The 18695-nt window shown below is 47.9% G+C and overlaps 1 long non-coding RNA gene across 6 annotated transcripts in view; it reads right to left on the bottom strand.

The window, feature by feature from the left end:
- Nucleotides 1-18695, bottom strand: part of LOC143267030 (uncharacterized) — a 163757-nt gene that overhangs the window by 45103 nt on the left and 99959 nt on the right. Inside the window, exons 1-2 of one of the 6 annotated variants that reach the window (XR_013041952.1) lie at nucleotides 5567-6584; nucleotides 2965-3028 (exon numbers count right to left, since the gene is read on the bottom strand). The exons of 4 other annotated variants lie outside the window; for them this stretch is intronic. This is a non-coding gene — a long non-coding RNA (uncharacterized LOC143267030). Of the gene's footprint in view, nucleotides 1-2964; nucleotides 3029-5566; nucleotides 6585-18695 lie in introns of those variants that run through there. One more of the 6 variants, XR_013041957.1, reaches the window with a different exon arrangement.

Here is an 18695-nt window from a genome sequence, read left to right on the forward strand (position 1 = left end):
TGTCAACATCCCTCTGCTCCTGAGAATGTAGTCTTCTTATTTGGAAAAATAGTCACTGCGGATGTCGTTAGTCAAGATGAAGCCACACTAAGGTAAGGTGGTGTTGGAATTCAATATGGCTGGTGTCTGCATAAAAGGCGAAACAAGAACATAGACATACCTAGAGAGGGAGTATTATATGACAATGAAACCAGAAATTAGAGCAATGATTCTCCATTCCAGGAAGTGCCAAAGGCCACCGGAAATCCACCAGAAGCTGCGGGGATATGTGGAGCAGTCTCCATGGCAGCTTTGTTGATAGTGTGGACTCCCAGAGCCCCAATCTGCTAGTGGTTTCTAAGCCATTCTGGCTCAGATGCGTTCCCAGTCCATCAACACTGGTAAGCTATTATCACACCACAGGTTAAGTCAGCTTGCTAGTCAGTGACAACCAGAGGCAGCGCTGGCTATATTTTATATTGCCAATACAGACACACTTGCTTAAATATTTATTTAGAGACAAGCACTCATGACAAAAGAAAGAGAGAAAACCTTCTGCACCTTTTTGTTTGTTTGTGGTTTTTTTTGTTTGTTTGGTTGGTTGGCTGGTTGGAGACAGGATCTCATGTAGCCCAGGCTGGCTTCATACTTGCTATACAGCTAAGAATGACCTTGATCATCTGCTCTCTCTACTTCCATTTTCTCAGTGTTGGGATTACAGGCATGTGTCACCATGTCCATTTTTATGCTGTGTTGGAAATAGATTTCAGGGTTATGCTAGAGGAGTCCTCTCCCAGCTGAACTATACCCCAGTCTGCCTCCTTGCCCTTAGTGTTCACACTTACATCTTTATAAACAGCATAGACCAGACGCTTGTTAATTATTTTTCTCTTGTTATATACAGTCCATGCAACCAGGATAGTCCCAGAGGCAGGCCTAGAATGTAGAGGTCCTCAAGCCTTGGTGTTAGCAACGCAACCTCAATGTCTGCAGGATTCATACTTTTTCCTCCAAAATGTCCCAGTTCTCCCAGCAGATATTCACAGCAACTGGGTCATTCAACCAGAAGCTTTGGGGAACACTCCAAAATTCCAAACATCTAAGCAGACTCTCAGCTTAAAATGATACTCCAAAACACACAGACTCTCAGAGCCCTCCTACAGAAAGTACCAAGCAGATGCAGTCTTAGGATAGGCATCCTTGTGGGGACCAGGGCACAAAGTCACATAACCATTCACACAGCCAACAGTAGGAGGGACTGAGACTTCATCTTATCCCAATGTCTAATCAGAACCCAGCACTTCCAACCACTTGCCAAAGAGCAAGGAGACCACAATTGTCTGACTGGTTAAGAAAAAAAGCAGTGTTGTGATTCCTGCAATCATAGCAATTAATACACAAGCTACAGGCCTGTGTGCATACCTTCTCTTCAGCCAACATGAACACACCACAGTCCCACAGCTCTGACTATCAGTACATTGAGAAATCAATAATCAGACTTAAACATGGCCATATGGATGCCTTATCTCTATCTGGAAGTGGCCAAGTATCAGAAGTCCACAGGGACAATGGCATCCAGAAGGTGCACTGACCACCAGCAACTGTATACCCTACACCCAGCTCTCATTTAAAGTTACCAGCTCAGCACTGACGGGGCACATGCAGCACATCAGAGGCCCAAGTCTGCTTGTGATCAAGTCTCTGCACATGTGTGTGCCACTCAGGGGCTCAGGTCAACAAACACAAGTGTCCTGTGCTAAGTCCTAAAGTTTCTGCAAAGAAGAAAGCTATGCGGGTGGGAACGAGGTTGCAATTACAGTATGACCCCTCTAACAAAAGAACACTGAGAGAACGTAGCCAACTTAATCATAGAAACTACCACTGGGAACTGCCTGCGGGACTCCATGTATAAATCAATGGTGTGGACCCAGCTTCCAGGCTACCCTGAGGAACATAGAAAATCTGGAAAAGTGGGGGGGGGGACCCTGGACTTGAGACAACATAAGACCCATGAGGACACAAGGCTGTCGAATACCGATTTTCTTTGTAAGGCAAGGAAAGAGACACAGAGCCCATCAACCCCTGCCCACCTCTGGCACCCATCCCTGAGCCATGTAAAACTGGTTCTAGAACAACAGTTCTCAACCTGTGGGCCATGACCCCTCTGGGTCACATATCAGCTAGCCTGCAGATCAGGTATTTACATTACCATTCATAACAGTAGCAAAGTTACAGTTGTGAAGCTGCAATGAAAATAATGTTATGGTTGGGGGTCACCACAACATGAGGAACTGTATGAAAGGGTTGCAGCATTAGGAAGGTTGAGAACCAGCGCTCTAGAGGACAGGAGCCCAGCCCTGAGTTGCCATCTTCTCAGATGCTCATCATCCTATCATGGCCCACAGCATTCTGGGCAGGCACTGATGGGACCCTCAAGCATGCTCTCTTCAACATGTTATCACAATGAGAGACATTTAAAAATAAATAAAATGAAGGTTCCCTGCTTCCTTGGCCCTGGTTGGGGTAACTACCCTAAGGCAACCTTGGAAAATCCCTGGGCTGCTAGGTCCCCAGCTCAAAGTCCACCTCCACCCTGCCCTACCCACCAACGGAAAAGTACTGGCCTGTCAGTGGCTGGGTTTCTTCCAGGGGTCTCCGCTGGGGGACATATCTCCTCCTCCCACCCGCAGCCCACAGGGAAATCCCACCCAGCAGGGTTAAGCTCCAGCTCTCCTCTCTGGTCCAATGTGTTTCACACCCTTCAGCAACCAAGTCCAAATAACCAAGCAGTCAAGGGTGGCTAGGGGCCAGGAAAAAAGCCCCGAAAAGCAAGGATCTCTTCAGATCCAAGGGCTCGCTCGAAGCTTGGCAGAGACACAGCAGAAAATGAAACATGAAGATCTAGGAGATGGAGGAGGGAACAGGAACCGCAGCCTGCACCTAGGCCGAATCTCGGCAGAGGGTGAAGGCTCATGGGTCACATACCAATTCTGATGGGGTTGTCCTTCCGGTGGATGGGGAGGCTCTCGCGTGGGTGGGCAGAGGTGAGCTGCAACAGAGCCAGGGGTGGATACTAAGACCCTCACACTTCTTCACATGACATGAAATGGCACACCTGACTGGCCAGGGCACACCTGGATGCCAGCGCCAGCCAAGCTTCCCAACAGTCACTCACTGTTCCCTGCACACAGAGACCTGGCATCCAGTCTGCTCGCAGATGGGGGTTTTTCTCTTCTTTGGTGGGCCACACCTTCTCCAGGCACACACTCCCTCTGTCCAGGCTTTGCATCCAAGCCCCAGGCTCTCACCACAAAAAGTGTCCTTCTCTCTGGCGGACTCACCTCAGACGTGAGGTCTCATCCAGCCAAACCACGCACTCAAAGGACATGCCCGGCACATTTCTCTGCAGTGGAGGGTCTGTGGCTGGCAGCCACAAACAGCATGTCCTTCCCCCCCCCCCCCCCCCGCACTGGCGCCCTATGAATGGCCCCCTTGGTTCCTGCTGGACTCAGGGCCGAATGGGGAATCTACAGGAAGGAGCTCCTGGCTTGTCTGGGTTCCTTCTATTAGACCCGATGCCAGCCGGTTAAGACAAAGTTCTTGAAAGCGGAACTCTGGGTGTCCATCCCTTCGAAGGGGCTGACCCTGCCCTCCATAAGTACGAACTTGAGAAATAATGAAGAAGGGCCCCTTTCTCCAGTGGGGAAGAGAGGTACCGCTGCTCCCCTCAACACTCCAGAGTGTGCGCTGGGAGGAGGGTCCCACCCTACCTGCCAGGGCTTCTTCTTGGAAAAAAAAAACTAAAATAAAATTTTAGGCACACAAAACCTAGGTTGTGAGAGGAAAAGAAAGCGCCAGCCCTGTTTGACAGACATCAGATTTATGACCATTTTTTAAGCCTCAAGTACGTCACAAGAATCGGCCCACCCGCTGCTGTGCCCCAACTGTAAACAGGGCTGGATGCCCATCCCTGCTCTCCCCCAGGAGACACAGGGCCCGCCACTTCTGAACAGCCTTTGTCTCCCTCCCTGGGCCTCTTGTGGGTTAAAAAGATGCCTGGCTGTATATATATGGAGAACACTCCATGGAACTTTCTGGACTCAACCTCCAAGACAAACACAGTCCGCTCACGCCTTTGCCGTCTGTCGGCAGGCCACAGATGCTAATAAACAAGACTGGAGTTTACGGCCTGCCCACCGAACTCACCATCCATTTCACACTGGACAAGTCACAGGAGCTCGTTTCCCCCTCCCTCCCCTGAATGTACAAACTCAGTAAACTGTTGTAAGGCTTGGAAACAAGTTTATAAATGTTGGCCTCCAGATGTGACTGGAAATGAAAGTAAACACAGGGCGTGAGCCACTGTGCCTCAGGTTTGTGTTCTGGGAGGCTGAGTCTGCAAAAACCAGGACAGGAGACTCGTTTGCCCTTGGCAAGGATACACCAGAGGACACTTTGCCTGAAGTAGGGGTTGCTATTTGCCGTGGGGAAGGGCTGCCCAGGTCCCTGGAATATCAAGGATTAAAATACTGGCACAGATGGACTTGGGTACAGCTGAGTGTAAAACCCTAGTTTCCACCCTCAGCACCAAAACAAAAAGACACCCCCCCCCAAAAAAAATACCACCCAGAATCCAGATGTTTATTGTGGGTACTAGTGTTCAACTGAAATAATGTTATGTGAATGAGTGATATACTTTCTAAGGGAATATTAGACTGTGTTGAATATTAATAACCGGATATTTTCCAGATGAATTATTGCCTATTTTTATAAGGATGCTTAACTAGATTTGGGATTAAAACTAGGAAATAAATTTCCTTTTAATTATGTTTAAAAGGAGCAAAATAAGCTAAAACAAACAAAAACATGAATTTAGATATAAATATGCCAATGCATTTTACCTTCTGGATATCCCCTAGCCCAAAGCTCACAGACTATTTTGAAATTTAATTATTTTGGACTGGTTAAATGTTACCCTGACCTGGAAAAAAATAAATAAATAAAACAAAAATACAAAGAATCTAGGGCAGAAATTTAGACACCATTCATAACCCAGTGTCCCCTGGCCAGGTAAGTGACACTGTACACTCTCCAAATCCTGTTACAAGGCAGAAAGAATTGGAAACGTCCTATCTGGAGGCCACGCTTCTGGGTCTATTTATACAGAAAGAGGAGACAGAAGGTTGTTCAGGAAGGAAAGCAAAGAGTCAAGGGAAAACTGATAGTCTATTCTAAACAGGAACTGGTAAGTTTTATTTGATTTTATAGGTCAAAAGATGTGTGGAACTTTCAGACCTGAAGTCCAACTTAACTATTCGAAATGGGAGACAGAGGTACAGAGAAAGCCTGCCTGCCGTCTGAGAAATGTGTAGTGCGTTACAAGCTGGCATTTCTTATGATCCTTCATCGGAAGGATGGGGGGCAGGGAATTGAGAGAGAGCGCATGTGCTAGGCAGAGCATTTGACTGCAGCGGAACACCGTGTGTCCTCTCCGAGTGTGTTTGCCGAGCAAAGCAATAAAACAAAACAAAACAATTCACAGAGCAGGTTCTTTTCCTGGTATCAATGTAGTGAACTTCTGACTCACCTCGCATGATTTGAGGATTGGGTTTTCAGCAAGGGCTGGGTATGGCCCTCCATCTGTCTTGTTCAGCCCCAGAGGAGGGACCCATCATTTTCTCTAAATACTGTGCATACTCCATCTACACGAAGGCCAGATCAGGACGGCTGCTTAGGAGGGCTATGAACTTCAGGTGCGGGTAGAAAGCAAATGACTGGGTTTTTAAAGTATAGACTTTATATCCCTCACTTTGTATTCGGAACAGAAGAACATCAGGGGAAATGTGAAGGCTTCTCACTTTTAGACAACAACAACAAACCACAAGACCATCCAGGAAGATTCACAAAAAGCCACCCTTTAAGTCTCTAACCTCACTTTGATGAGCAGGGGGTTGTAAGGCACACAGATAAGGCTTAGCTCGTGGTTCTGATGTGTATTTTAATGTTTTCAGATTTAGGCAACAAGGTGTAAAGTTTGAGAGATTTTAAATTTGACATAAAAATCTGGAAAATGGGAAGATCTGACCGCCCCATAGCTGTACTCCAGCAAAGCAGCAGGTCAGAAACTGGAGGGCCGAGACTTAAGTACTTCTACTTAAGGATGCTTATTTCATATTTCTCATGTGAGTGTTAAAGATGGACACTGAGCCATAACGTGGTTTTGCATCAATGGAGGCTCAGCTAGAGAAGACTCAGCATCAATGATTGACACGCTAGGATTTCCCTGTACACAGCAACAGAACACTGAGTACTGTGATACTTCACAGTTCCTAACCACACAAGAACTTGACAAATGGGCCTCAGATCTTTGCATTAAAGGTGGGAATTGTCAACAGCAGGAAGGAACCCAAGGAAACATCCAAAAGGCACATCTTTCCTCTTTACTCCACAACTAAGTGGCCGTCGTAGGTGAGTCACAAGAGGAATATGTTCTAAGGAGGTCTGGAATCTTTGCAAAGCACCTAAACTCTGTGTGTGTGTGTGTGTGTGTGTATGTGTGTGTGTGTGTGTGTGTGTGTGTGTGTGTGTGTCTGTGTGTCTGTCTGTGTGTGTGTATCTGTGTCTGTGTGTGTAGAGAGACAGAGACAGACAGAGGCAGAGAGACATACACAGAGAGAGAGAGACAGAGAGAGCATGCAAGCAAGCGAGTGAGACTGGACTCAACAAGTACGTACAAGGAGAAGGAAGTTTCTTGCTGACAGTAAATCTCAGTAGCCCAGAGGAAGGCGACAAGAATCATGGGGCTAGGAAAGCATTTGCAGCCACACAGTGAAGACCTAACCAGAAAACATGGAGAATAGATGCTAAACCCAAGTGAAAGGTTGGAGAAGGAGCTTTGCCTGCCCTTCAAGTCACAGATGGCTTCCACGTCACAAAGGAGAAAACACGAAAATACATATTCACTGTCTAACAGTAAAACAAGGCAGCACTTTACCCAGCAGAACCAAATCAGAACCTCCGATCTGAGACAGATGGAGATGGGATCACTCTAGAAGTGTTATGTTGATTGACACATCACTCAACAGGAGCTTAGTAAAGAACAGACAACCTCATCAGCTGGGCGTGGTGATACACATCTACAATCCCAGCAAGCAGGAGGCTAAGGCAGAAGGGTTGCCATGAGATGGAGGCCATCATGGGCTACATAGCAAGTATCAGGCCAGCCAGGGCTACATAGCATGGCCCTGAGCCCAACAAAGCAATACAATAACAAAATTAGAATGATAAACTAATCCCCCCCCACCCACTCCCAAATGCAAATAGAGGGGTTTTTCCTCTTAAAAATAGTTCTTTGAAAGTGTCCATGTCATGAAAACAAAGGCAGACTAGAAATTCTGCAGGTTAAAGGAGGCTAAAGGGATCAGTCAGTGCAAAGGTTCATCTCACATTTGATGATGGGCTGGCTACAGAGAAGTGATGTTCTAAAGGACTCTGTAGGGCTGACTAGCACACCTGGGCCTTGCCTGGGGACTACAGTATCATACTGATGGAAATTTATAATGGCGACCACTGAACTGAGCTTTGTAAAAACACATCCCTGCTGTCAGGAACACCATATGCTGATATATTTAAGGGGAAAGTACATGATGCATGCAAATTACCTTCAAATGGGCCAGGAAAAAGAACTGTGTATGTGTGAGAGAGAGATAAAACATACAACAAATCCAATGGGATAAAATGTTCTAAATAGGTCACTATGGATAGAGAGGTTATGAATATTCTTTCTATTTGCTTTTATTATATTTAAAATAACTTTCATATAAAGTTGGAAATATGCTCTCATGTGCACACATGTGGTATAAAAGATAGCATAAGACATACTTTAAGAACAAGCCTTTGGGACAAGTCCCTCAGAGAAGTGAGCCCTGGGATGGAGAACTCAAAAAAGACTGAGTGTGGTTCTTTGATAAGGGTTTCTGGCACTCTAGATAAATAAATAAATAAATAAATAAATGAATAAATAAATAAATAAATAAATAAATAAACAAACAAACAAACAACCTAAGCTAAAAATCAAACTGCCAGAACCTAAGTCCCTCCTGGGGGTAGGGGAGGGGGCGGGGGGATGTCCTAATTCCTTAGAATGAATTCCATCTATCAAAAGGCTGAAGAAACCAGGGACCTGTGAGGCTCCAGCTGCCTGTTGATGGCTTGCTCTCAGGATGCACTCTAGTGCAAGAGCATCTCTCTCTAGTAGAAGTGATACACACAAAAGGGGTACACAACCTATTGGCATGTCGGATGCACTAGTAAGATGTGCAGTTGGAAACCGCTACAAAAATCTAGGTGGGTGGTCACCAAATGTCAGCCACAAATTCCTGGGAAGCCACGAAATTAACATCTGAGTCCCACAAGACCACAGACACATGGAGCATTGTTAGGAGACTGAATATGCAAGGCCTTATGCAAACATGTTGTATTTACCAAATATTTACAGGGCTCAGTCAATAGAAGTCCATGGAGAGAGAAAAAGTACTATGAAATGGATCTTCGGAGTTTCAGAGGGCAAAAAGCTCCAGGAAAGAGGGGAAAAACAGGGCGGCGCGTGCGTGCGTGTGTGTGTGTGTGTGTGTGTGTGTGTGTGTGTGTGTGTGTGTGTAAAAAGTGCTCCCCAGGCAGGAGGACAATGCTTAGAGGTCATTTAGAAGACATTTGCTAAAAATGGCAGAGTGGAAGGCGGACACTCAAGCCCTGCCCTCAGTTGCCAGAAGCCAGTGTAAGAAGTAGACAGTGGAGTCCTCGGAGTCAACTGTGTCCTCGCCAAAAGAGAAAGGAAATAAAAGAGAAGCTGATGTTGATCTTCAGATCTGAGAAATGTAGAGGCAAAGGGAAGAGCCCAGCTTGGGGCAAGAAAGGAGGCTTTGACTGGGGGGGGGGGAGGTTATAAATTCTAGAAGACGAGCATAAAGGAGGCTATGGACATCTGGAGTAGCAAGTATGCAGAGCTAAGTTTGGGGCAGTTTGCATAAGGCCCAAGTTCATTCCTGTTATGTAGCAGCAGGCAGTTTTGAGGGAGTTCATGGGGGTTGGGAGTGGGGGTCAGAGTTGATTAGCTATGATCAGTGGGGGGGGGGTACCAACTAGATCACAGGGGTTTTGGAGGAAGTCAAACCTCATTGTCATAAAGCAAGAGCTGGGTTTCTGTGAGAAAGGGGTGGATGGGATATGCAAATGAAATGGGGGATTCAGAGTGCTCGCCTCTCTGTACAAGGAAAGACGGTAAATGGTGGTGTCTGGGAAGTTGAACCTAAGAAGGGCCAACAAGGCAGAGCTGGAGGGAAGAGCAGAGGTGGGGGGATTCATATTGGTTTTCTCCGTTGCAAATCCTTAGGCTCAGCTGGAGACTGGAGAAGAGTGAAGCCCACCCACCCGGGAGGCAGGGAGGGGAGTGGACACGTTTACAAGCTGAATAAGGAGCTGGGCTGCAGGTCAACTGCAGTCTCCATAGCATGAGCCAAAAGCTACAAAGGAGAAGAGAAGGAAGGGAAGGGGGGGAATGAGAGGGAAGGGGGAGGGTCAAGTTCCCTTTAAAGAGACAAAGAGATCTAGGTGAAGATGAGGCAGTGTGCCGGCTAGTTTCATGTCACCTTGACACAAGCTAGAGTTATCTGATAGAAGGAACCGCAATTGAGAAAATGCTTCCACGAGAGCCAGCTGTTAGGCATTTTCTTAATTAGTGATTGATGGGGGAGGGCCCAGCCCATTGTAGGTGCTATCACCCCTGGGCTGGTGGTCCTGAGTTCTATAAGAAAGCAGGCTGAGCAAGCCATGGGGAGCAAGCCAGTAAGCAGCACCCCTCCATGGCCCTGCATCAGCTCCTGCCTCCAGGTTCCTGCCCTGCTTGAGTTCCTGTCCTGACTTCCTTCGGTGATGAACAGTGATATGGATGTGTAAACCCTTTCCTCCCCAACTTGCTTTTGGTGATGGTGTTTCACTGCAGCAATGGAAACCCTCACGAAGACAGGCAGAGACAACTCGAAGGGTTGTGCTTTTGAGCTGTCCCGTCCTCGTTCATGATTTTAGGGAGAGAAAGTGTTAAGCAGGATGAGTGAGGACAGGCCGAGACTAAAGAGGGCCTGAGGCAGGACACACAATGGAGAGAGCTGGAAGAAGATGCTCATCTCACAGCAGTATTTTCATCCCCTTGGGGTCCCCCTTCTCTGTCTTCACCCCATTCCATCTGCATATCATTTGCCTGCATGTAGCTAGAAACCAAGGTAACCAAGGAAGCCTGAAGAAATGACTGAAACCTGAGGAGGACACAGTGCACAATGGGGCCGCCCTTCTGTTTTCTGAGGGAGTTGGATCCTTCACTAACAAAGGGTGAAATTACAGGCAGGCTGTTGCTGCTGCTGCTGCTGCTTCTGACAACCGGATTTGACCTTTGTGGAACAAGAGAGTGAGCTGTCTGCAGCTAGGCCAGCGTTGGGGGTGGGGAAGGGATACTGACACCTTAAGACTAGGTTCCCAGCATAGCAGTGAGCCTGGGGGTACTGGGCTGAGGCCCCTTCTACAACTCACACATTCTAGGCTGCACTTGTGTGATCCACGACGCTCCTCCTGCAAGCAGAAGGTGGGCAGATTCGTTTGTGGAGCAAAAGAACCTCACTGAGTCTCTGCTTTGGTTATACTGGGGGGCTAATGGCTCTGTGTCTTCCTCCCCCAACCCAGAACCCCACTGTTGCAGTCCAAGGTTGGACAGGATCCTACAGAAAGGTACTGTGGGCCCCCAAATTCATCTTTGAAAGGCTAAGCTCCAAGGGGATGGATGGTGTTTGGAGGCTATGCCGTTGGAAGATAATGACACCATAAGGACAGTGTTCCGTGATGGGACTCGGTGTCCATGAAAGTTCTCCCACACCCTCACCTGGCCCACCACAGCCTCGTCGGCCAGAGACCAAGTGTCTATAACCAAGAAGGAGTCTAGCTATGCTGACCCTCTTGTCAAAGATGTTCCACAGCCTCCAGGGCTGTAAGAAATAGATGGGCAGTGGCTCAGTCCACAGCAACTTTGTTCTAACAGCCCACATTGACAAAGACAGAAGAGAAAGGCTTTAAAATGGGCATAGCTGCAACCTGAGGCTGCTTGCTGTATCACAGAGAAGAGGCAAGGTAACTCAAATTAGCCAGCATCTTTGGCTGGACACATGAGTACCTCTCTGCTCCCTAGAGTCTTGTCTTTCAGCCTATACCTGGGGGCAATCCCAATGTAAACTGAAACATGCTCTAACTATTAGTGCATTGTCTGCCTTGGTTTACCCAAAGTAGCAGAAGGAATGAAGGAACAAAGGACTCCCACACACCTGTGATGGGATCCATTGTCCCTGGTCATGAGACCCAATGACACACAGCAGTTCACAGGCAGGTATAAACGCTGCCTGAGTCTGAAATTTTACTTGATTATGGTCACTGTTTTAACCTCCAGGGAGCCACACAGCCGCTTTCCGGCTCCTCCTGGACACCTCACCCAACCACAGCTCCTCCCAGCCAAGGTCAGAAGCATCTAAGATGAGCACATATGGAAATGTCCTGCCTACACCCACAGGCTCCCCAAGGTTCCACATGCCAGGGTGGTCCCTTTGGCAGTGATCGCGGCTGGTGGCCAAACACCCTTGGTCTTGATGGCCACATCTCTGCTACCCAGAGACTTCTTCAAACAAGCTTGTGAAGGGGCACACTGCAACCATTCTGCTCCCACTGCCATCCTGGGCGACATGGCCCACAAGGAAAATATTTTCTGAATGTAACTCTGTGGTTGATGGGGGGTGGGGTGGGGGTGGGGGAAATGATGGGATGGTTAACTGCCATAGGAGGAGGGTAGGGAGAAAGGGGGAGGAGGGTGCAGAAGAAAAGAAACAGAGAGAGGGAGGGAAGGGGTCAAGAAAAAGAGTGGGAAGAAGGATCGGAAATGAGAAGGGAGGGGAGAGAGAGAAGAATAGGTGGAGAGGAGGAATGAGGAAGTGGAGGGGAGAAAAAAGAAGAAAAAGAGGAAGAAGGAAACATAAAAGGGAGTAGAAAAGAAAGGGACAGAAGAAAGAGAGGAAGAAAAGTGAAAGGAAGAAAGGAGAGAGGGGGAGGAGGGGAGAGGGGGAGCAGGCAGAGGAAGGAAGGAGTGAAACAGAGAGTTTAATATATTTCTTAAAGCATTTAGAAGTCCCTGTACAAGCAGTCTACAGAGAGACAGAGACAAGAAATGTCCCTTCCCCTCTACCCAGACAGACCAGATTGAGGCTTGGCACAAATACCAAAAAAAGGACTGGCCAAGAGAAAGGTGTGGACTGGTAAAGGCCGTGTGCAGGAGCCACCATAAACTTGAGTCCCAATCCCAACCAACCTCGCCTAACTCCAGCCCCAGCTGGCTTCAGGTGACTCATTTTGCTCCCCTGCCTTGGTGGCTCCATCCAGTAAAACACCGGGGTACGGAGAGATTAGCTCACATTTATAAAGCGCTTTGAAGATGAAAAAGCCTGTGCCTGAAGGGGGCTATTATTGTTATAACTACCTGTGAAAACAGAGACCATGGCTTCCCACCTGAGTCTAAAGATTAGCCAGAGGGTAGGGAGATCCTGGAGCCATGACTTAGTGGCTTCTACTGTAGCCTGTGGCAAAGGCCAGTACTTCCAGAGTCCTTGATGAAGAGACCGCCCAAGGGGTACCCCTTCTGGATTCTGGTATGGGGAATAAAGCAACTTCCCTTTATATTCTCCTTTGTTTGATGTTTTGAGACACATGGTCCTGCCTAGCCTGGAACTCCTTACGTAGACCAAGCTGGCCTTGAAAATGTGACAATTCTGCCTCTGCCTTCCAAGTACTGAGAATATGATAGATGGGCATCACTCCAGCCTACTCTCATGATATTCTGCTTTATTCCTACCATTGCACTTTGGGAGAAAAGCTCCCCTAGGTGTGGCCTCAGGCATGGCTGTGGCTACACCATCTCTTCATGGTTATACCATCATCTCTCCATGGGCCAATTTCCTTTTGCTAAAGGAAAACCACCTCTTCCTCAGAGGCCCACAGACAACAGTTCGGTGCCCTTTACAAACATTCTTTGGTTTTTATTGCACTGGCTATTCATACATTGACTTTGGATGTGCACAGTCTAATACTGGTTCATTAAATTTCATTTAAAAAACAATGTGTATCTGAATCAGCTTCTCAACCTCAGTCAATGAGGGCATGTTTGGCTGGATTATTATTTATGGGAGAGACTGTTGGGGGCCTTGAAGGAAGTCAGGAAGCATTGCTGGGGGCTGGAGATCTGTCTTCTTCATTCATGGAATGCTTGCCTAGCAAACATGAACCCTTGGCTTCGATGCATTGTATAAACAAAGCATGGTGGTATGTGCCTATAATTTCAGCACCTGAAAGGTGAAGGTCATCCTTGGCTACACAGCAAATTCAAGGCAAGCCTGGGCTACATGAGACCCTGTATCAAAGAGAAGCAAAAGTACCGCTGTTCATGTGTCTGCTCACTCGAAACCTGGTGGCCACACACCCAAACCCCCAGATGTAACAATACAAAACATCTTCAGACGTTGCCCAGTGGTGCCTGGGAAGCCAGTGAGCTCTGTCATCTCTGTTGAGAATTACAGCTTTCCTGTAACAGTTTCTCTGTCACAGAAACACCTGTAACAGAGACAAGAGTCCTTGTCTGTATCTACCGCAGCTTCAGGACCATGATTCTGGCTCCTGGAGGCAGATCTGGGTTCCAGGCCTCTGCATACCAAATGCCATCATTCCATGGGACTCCATTTACAGAAACAGGATGGCCAGTGCAGGCTAATGAACAGGGGGTGGGACCATTTCCGGAAACCACAAACAAGAATGTCCCGAGGGAATTTTAATTCTGGGACCTTGCCTGGCGTCATGCTCTGCTTATCAGAACTTGAAGACATGATTGACACCTGCCCATCAGGTCAGTGCAACTGCCTCCAAGCCAAAGAAACAGAGCCCAGAGGTGGACTACTGGAAACGAGAGTGTCCGTTCAACAGGGTCAGTGAAGGCTCAGGAAATCCCTGTATGATCTGTCCCTTCCTTCTACCTTACAGACAAACAGGTCCAGAAAGAAGGCTCAGGAATGGTTCCCAGTGAAGAGGACCTCAGTTGACCTCCTGTGACATGGATTTTCTCCAGCCCTGCACCTGTGACTAAACTCTGCAAGCTAAGGAAAATGTCACTGCCATAATACTCAAAATACGAGGCGCAGGCTTATAAACGGGAGCTTTCCATGTTAAAATCCTGACGGCTGCAAAGCTACGTCTGTGAGAGAATTAAAACCTGCATTGGCAGCCACCCAGGAGGAAGGAGGAAAGCCCATCACCGATCACCACCCAGGGCCCCCAGGACCCTCAGGGAGGACTGTGACAGCCACCATCGGAGATCTCTGCCAGGTTCAGCCATCACCGGGTTTTCTTGGTGTGTTTTCCGCCCATCTCCCCCAGCCCCCATCCTATCTGGCACTCTCTGCCCTCACCTCCTCCTGAGATCACAAAGAAGTTAACCCACTCAACTTCCTGGTTCATGCAAAGTTAAGACTGTCAATCACACAGATGCCAGAGAAAATAAAGACTTATTCTGAAGATCTTATGTCAGAGGTACTCAAAAGATATGTCCTTCTCAGCAACCATCATGGGGTGTCTGAAACAGTCCCACCTTACACATTAATAGAATTTCTAGGGCCATCCATAGGGTCCCCAAGGAAACATGGTGGCTGTACTCAGTCTCGCAGGGTCCACCTTCCAACTACACATGTGAGAAGACCTGAGTTCAGATCTCCAGCACCCATATAAAATGTCAGACATAGCCATGTGTGTGCCTTTGACCCAGCTTTGCGGGGGCAGAAGTTAACACACACTATGCCCTGGGCATACCTGGGGACATACTAGGTAGCCACTTCAGTCATTCCCAGTGTGTAGGTGGGAAACCTGAAGGCCATGTATGAGGGAGCTGACATTCATATGGGCTGTGGGAAGACATGGGCTCTTCCATGTCTAAACCCTGGGGAGTTGCCTGGTTGGACTTATCTTAAAATCCACCGAACCAAACATTCACATAGGGACACACAATTACTGGACTACCGATGAGTTCCCAGCAGTCAACTGGTCAACTTTGCTGGCCCCACTACACAAAAGCCCAGCACAAGCCCTCCAGGGACCAGCCGTAGGTGGGCTACCATCTGACATCTGAGAACCTTACATTCTAGCACGCCCTGAGAGACGTGCCACAGGGTGGTGGCAACACACTGCCACATTCATGGCAGCACTCTGAAACATTATGATGCTAAAAGGAACGAACTCCTCTGGGGACCAAGGTGGCTCACAGAAGAGCTGGCTTTTCCAGCAGGGCCTGGAATTGTGAACAAGACACAGGATCCCAGGTCACAGGTCACAGCATAGATGTGGTGTCCCATTCCTATCTTCCACAACCCTGACGCTGACCCCGCTCAGTTCCATCATGAGACCACATTCAGGAAGCTCTCAACTACCTGTTCCAGTGACACCCCCATACAAAAGCAAGTCAAAAAGCAAGACTGGGGAAATGACTCGGTGGGTAAGAATATTTGTTGTTCAAACGTCCAGACCTGAGTTCAGATCCCCTGCACCCGTGTGAAAAGCCAGGCAAGCTCATGTGCGCACCTGTAACACTTGCATGATAGGGGATGGAAACGGGGGAATTGCTAGGGCTCATTAGCCGACCAGTCTGGGAAGGGACAGGGCAGGATAGGGAGAAGGGATCACAACAGTGAGCTTCTGGTTCTGTGAGACATCCTGTCTCAAGGCAGTAAGTGGAGAGTGACAGGCCAGTGACACCGATGTCCCACTCTAACCTCCATAACCTGTACTTGCACACACATTTGTGCACACACTACACACACACACACACACACACACACACACACACACATACACACACACACACACAACCTCATATAAAGAAAAATAAAATGCTAACACTCATACCTGACATCGTTTCTGTCCAGCTTCAGGGTATCAATGATTTTTGTTCTCTTATTTTCAAGGTTGGTGTATACCAACTGGGCACAGTAACGGATTTCACTGTGGCATTTCCCCACATGCACATAGTTTCAAGAATGTGAGCCTTTCATTATTAAAGGGTGTCTGCAGGATCTCTACAGAAGCCACCATGTGTTGCTGGGCCCTGGGACAGAGGATGAATAAGACCTGGACATTTACTCTCAAGAAGTTTCCAGTCTAGACCGGGAACCTTGAGAAAGTATAAAAATTCTAAAATGTTAGGCTAGATATATCCTTACCCTATCCTGCCTCCACAACAAGGCCTGTGGGAATGTGGACCCTTTTGACATTATAAACAAATCCCTGTGAAGGAACAAGTCAGGCCTAGGACAGACCCTCTACAAAGCCACTTGACACGTGTGTCCCTGTGAGCCTCTAGCCAGGCAAAGAAGAGTGAGGTAAGACGGGACTGGGTAAGGCATGCTCTGTACTTGACTGATGTCACCAAGAGACAGTTTTCTGCAGCTCCCTTGCCTGATTAGAGTCTTAGACTCCCACAGTCACACATGAGGAAGCCATGACCACCCTTCAGCTCTGCCACAATTCAGCCTTCAATAAAATCTCTTCACAAAAATATCGACTGGCAGGATATGGCCTGAAAGCCACCGTCTCCTGTCTACTGCCCTAGAACATTCTTTCCCCTGGTCCCTGCCTGCACTCTGTTCAAATGCTTCCACCAGAGGAAGCCTTTCCTGGCCACATTCCAAGGATGCCCTCCACTGGTCTCTATCCCTTTGCTCTTTTGATTTTATAAGACTGATCCCGTCTTTTAAAACAAAATCATTTATTTTATGTGCATGAGTGTTTTATCCTCATACATGTTTGTGCACCTTGTGTGCCTGGCACACAAGGCCAGAAGAGGGTGTTGGAACTGGAGTTACAGATGGTGTTGAGCCTCCATGTGGGTGCTGGGTACCCAACCTGGGTCTTCTGGAAGAGCAGCCAATGCTCTTAACCACTGAACCATCTCCCCAGCCCTGGCCCTTGGTTTTGTTCTGTTTTCTACAGCATTATGACTTCTGTCTCTACGTGTCGTCTGTCTGTTGAGAATCTGTCTATACCCTCTAGAGATGGAGAACAAGAATTTCTCCCCTTGGTTTACCACAACTGTCCTGTGCTTAATAAGCACTGGAGGTACAGCTGTTGAGTGAATGTATGAGTCTTACCCATCTGCCAGGTCACATCCCTCCCTCTCCTCAATGTACATGTCTCATTCTTTGAAGCTGGAGACTCAATGATGGCCAGGCCACAAGGCCACCTCCCGCCCCCAGGGAGGCTGTGTGCAGATCCACAACAGACCTCAGGTGTCTGACCTTTGCTCTTGGCTCCAGATCACCAGAGAAACATGGCAGTATAACATTGGAAGCTCAAGGCTCCCTGGTCCCGAAGCCCAGGACATTGCTCTCTGCAGCCAGGAGACCGTTCCAAAAGCTGATGATACTCTGTCTCTCAGAACCTGCCAATGTTTCCTTGAGGAGATCCAAACGTACGACAGAAAACAATAACAATATTTTTCTGGCAGCCCAGCCAATGCCCACCAAAAGCCACTCCCACCTCGTTTTTGGTGGCTGATACATTTTTTTAAAGCAGAATAAAAGAAAAAGAAAAAAAATGTTTCTTCCTCAAGCTACTGTGGGTTTTCCCTCTCCGAACGGAAGGACAAGACTTGTTTCTCCATGCTAACATAGTGAAACACAACGTTGTGACCCTCGGGGATTTGGAGAAGAAAAATAAAAGCTCCACCCCCGCCTGCCCAGCTCACAAGGTTTTACAGAGTAGATTATAAGTCCCAGCGCCCCTCTCTTCCTCGTGAGTCACAAATCAGTGGCCTTCCCGACAGGGTCGATGGCTACAGAAAGGGAATTCATTCCCTCACGGAATCCATGGCGGACTCAGATGGAGCTTTGCCCTAACGTGCAAATCAGTGGACATTTTCACCAGTGCTCTCCATCCAGGCCACGGGTTATTCTACCCCTCCCTCCTTTGAACCTGACCTACAGGGGTTCACAGCCTCCAGGTCCCTGCCTCTCAGGCTGAGTGTTCGGCCACACTTTCTGTCCAACCGGTTCTGCCCATTATTTTTGTTTCAGGGAGGATTATCACCATGGCGATGGACCTCCTGGTGACAGAGGCAGGAGGGGAAAAGAAACCCACCTGTAGTCAACCCTTAATCCCTTAAAGCAAAGCATGTCAGAAAGTAGCAGCCCCCTCCCCAGGAAAATGGGAAACATGGCCAATGTTTTCTATCTATCATAAATCAGAAAAGAAATAAAAGAAATAAGAGCCCACTAGAGGATGTTGGAGCCGTGACCACCATCCACAAGGGAAACTCGGCCAGGAGCACGTCCCTGGAGGTTCTGTACATTGCCCAGCATTGGGAAATTTGCTTGATGTGTGTTTTCCTTTTCAAAAAGAGCGTGGCAGAGAGGAAACAGAAAGCAGAGTCTGTGATTAAGAAAAAGGAAAAGTGGTTTTTGAATGTGATTCAGGTCACTCCCCACGACCCAAGGAGCCGCAGGGCACATGTGCCTCCTACCAGGGCAGCGCTGGCCTTTTCTGTTTGCTATGCCCACAACGTGGCCTTCCTATCAGGGCCTCTACCGAGGTGTGGGTGGAGC

This window comes from Peromyscus maniculatus, chromosome 8 (genome assembly GCF_049852395.1).
Source record: "Peromyscus maniculatus bairdii isolate BWxNUB_F1_BW_parent chromosome 8, HU_Pman_BW_mat_3.1, whole genome shotgun sequence".
Lineage (NCBI taxonomy): Eukaryota > Metazoa > Chordata > Mammalia > Rodentia > Cricetidae > Peromyscus > Peromyscus maniculatus.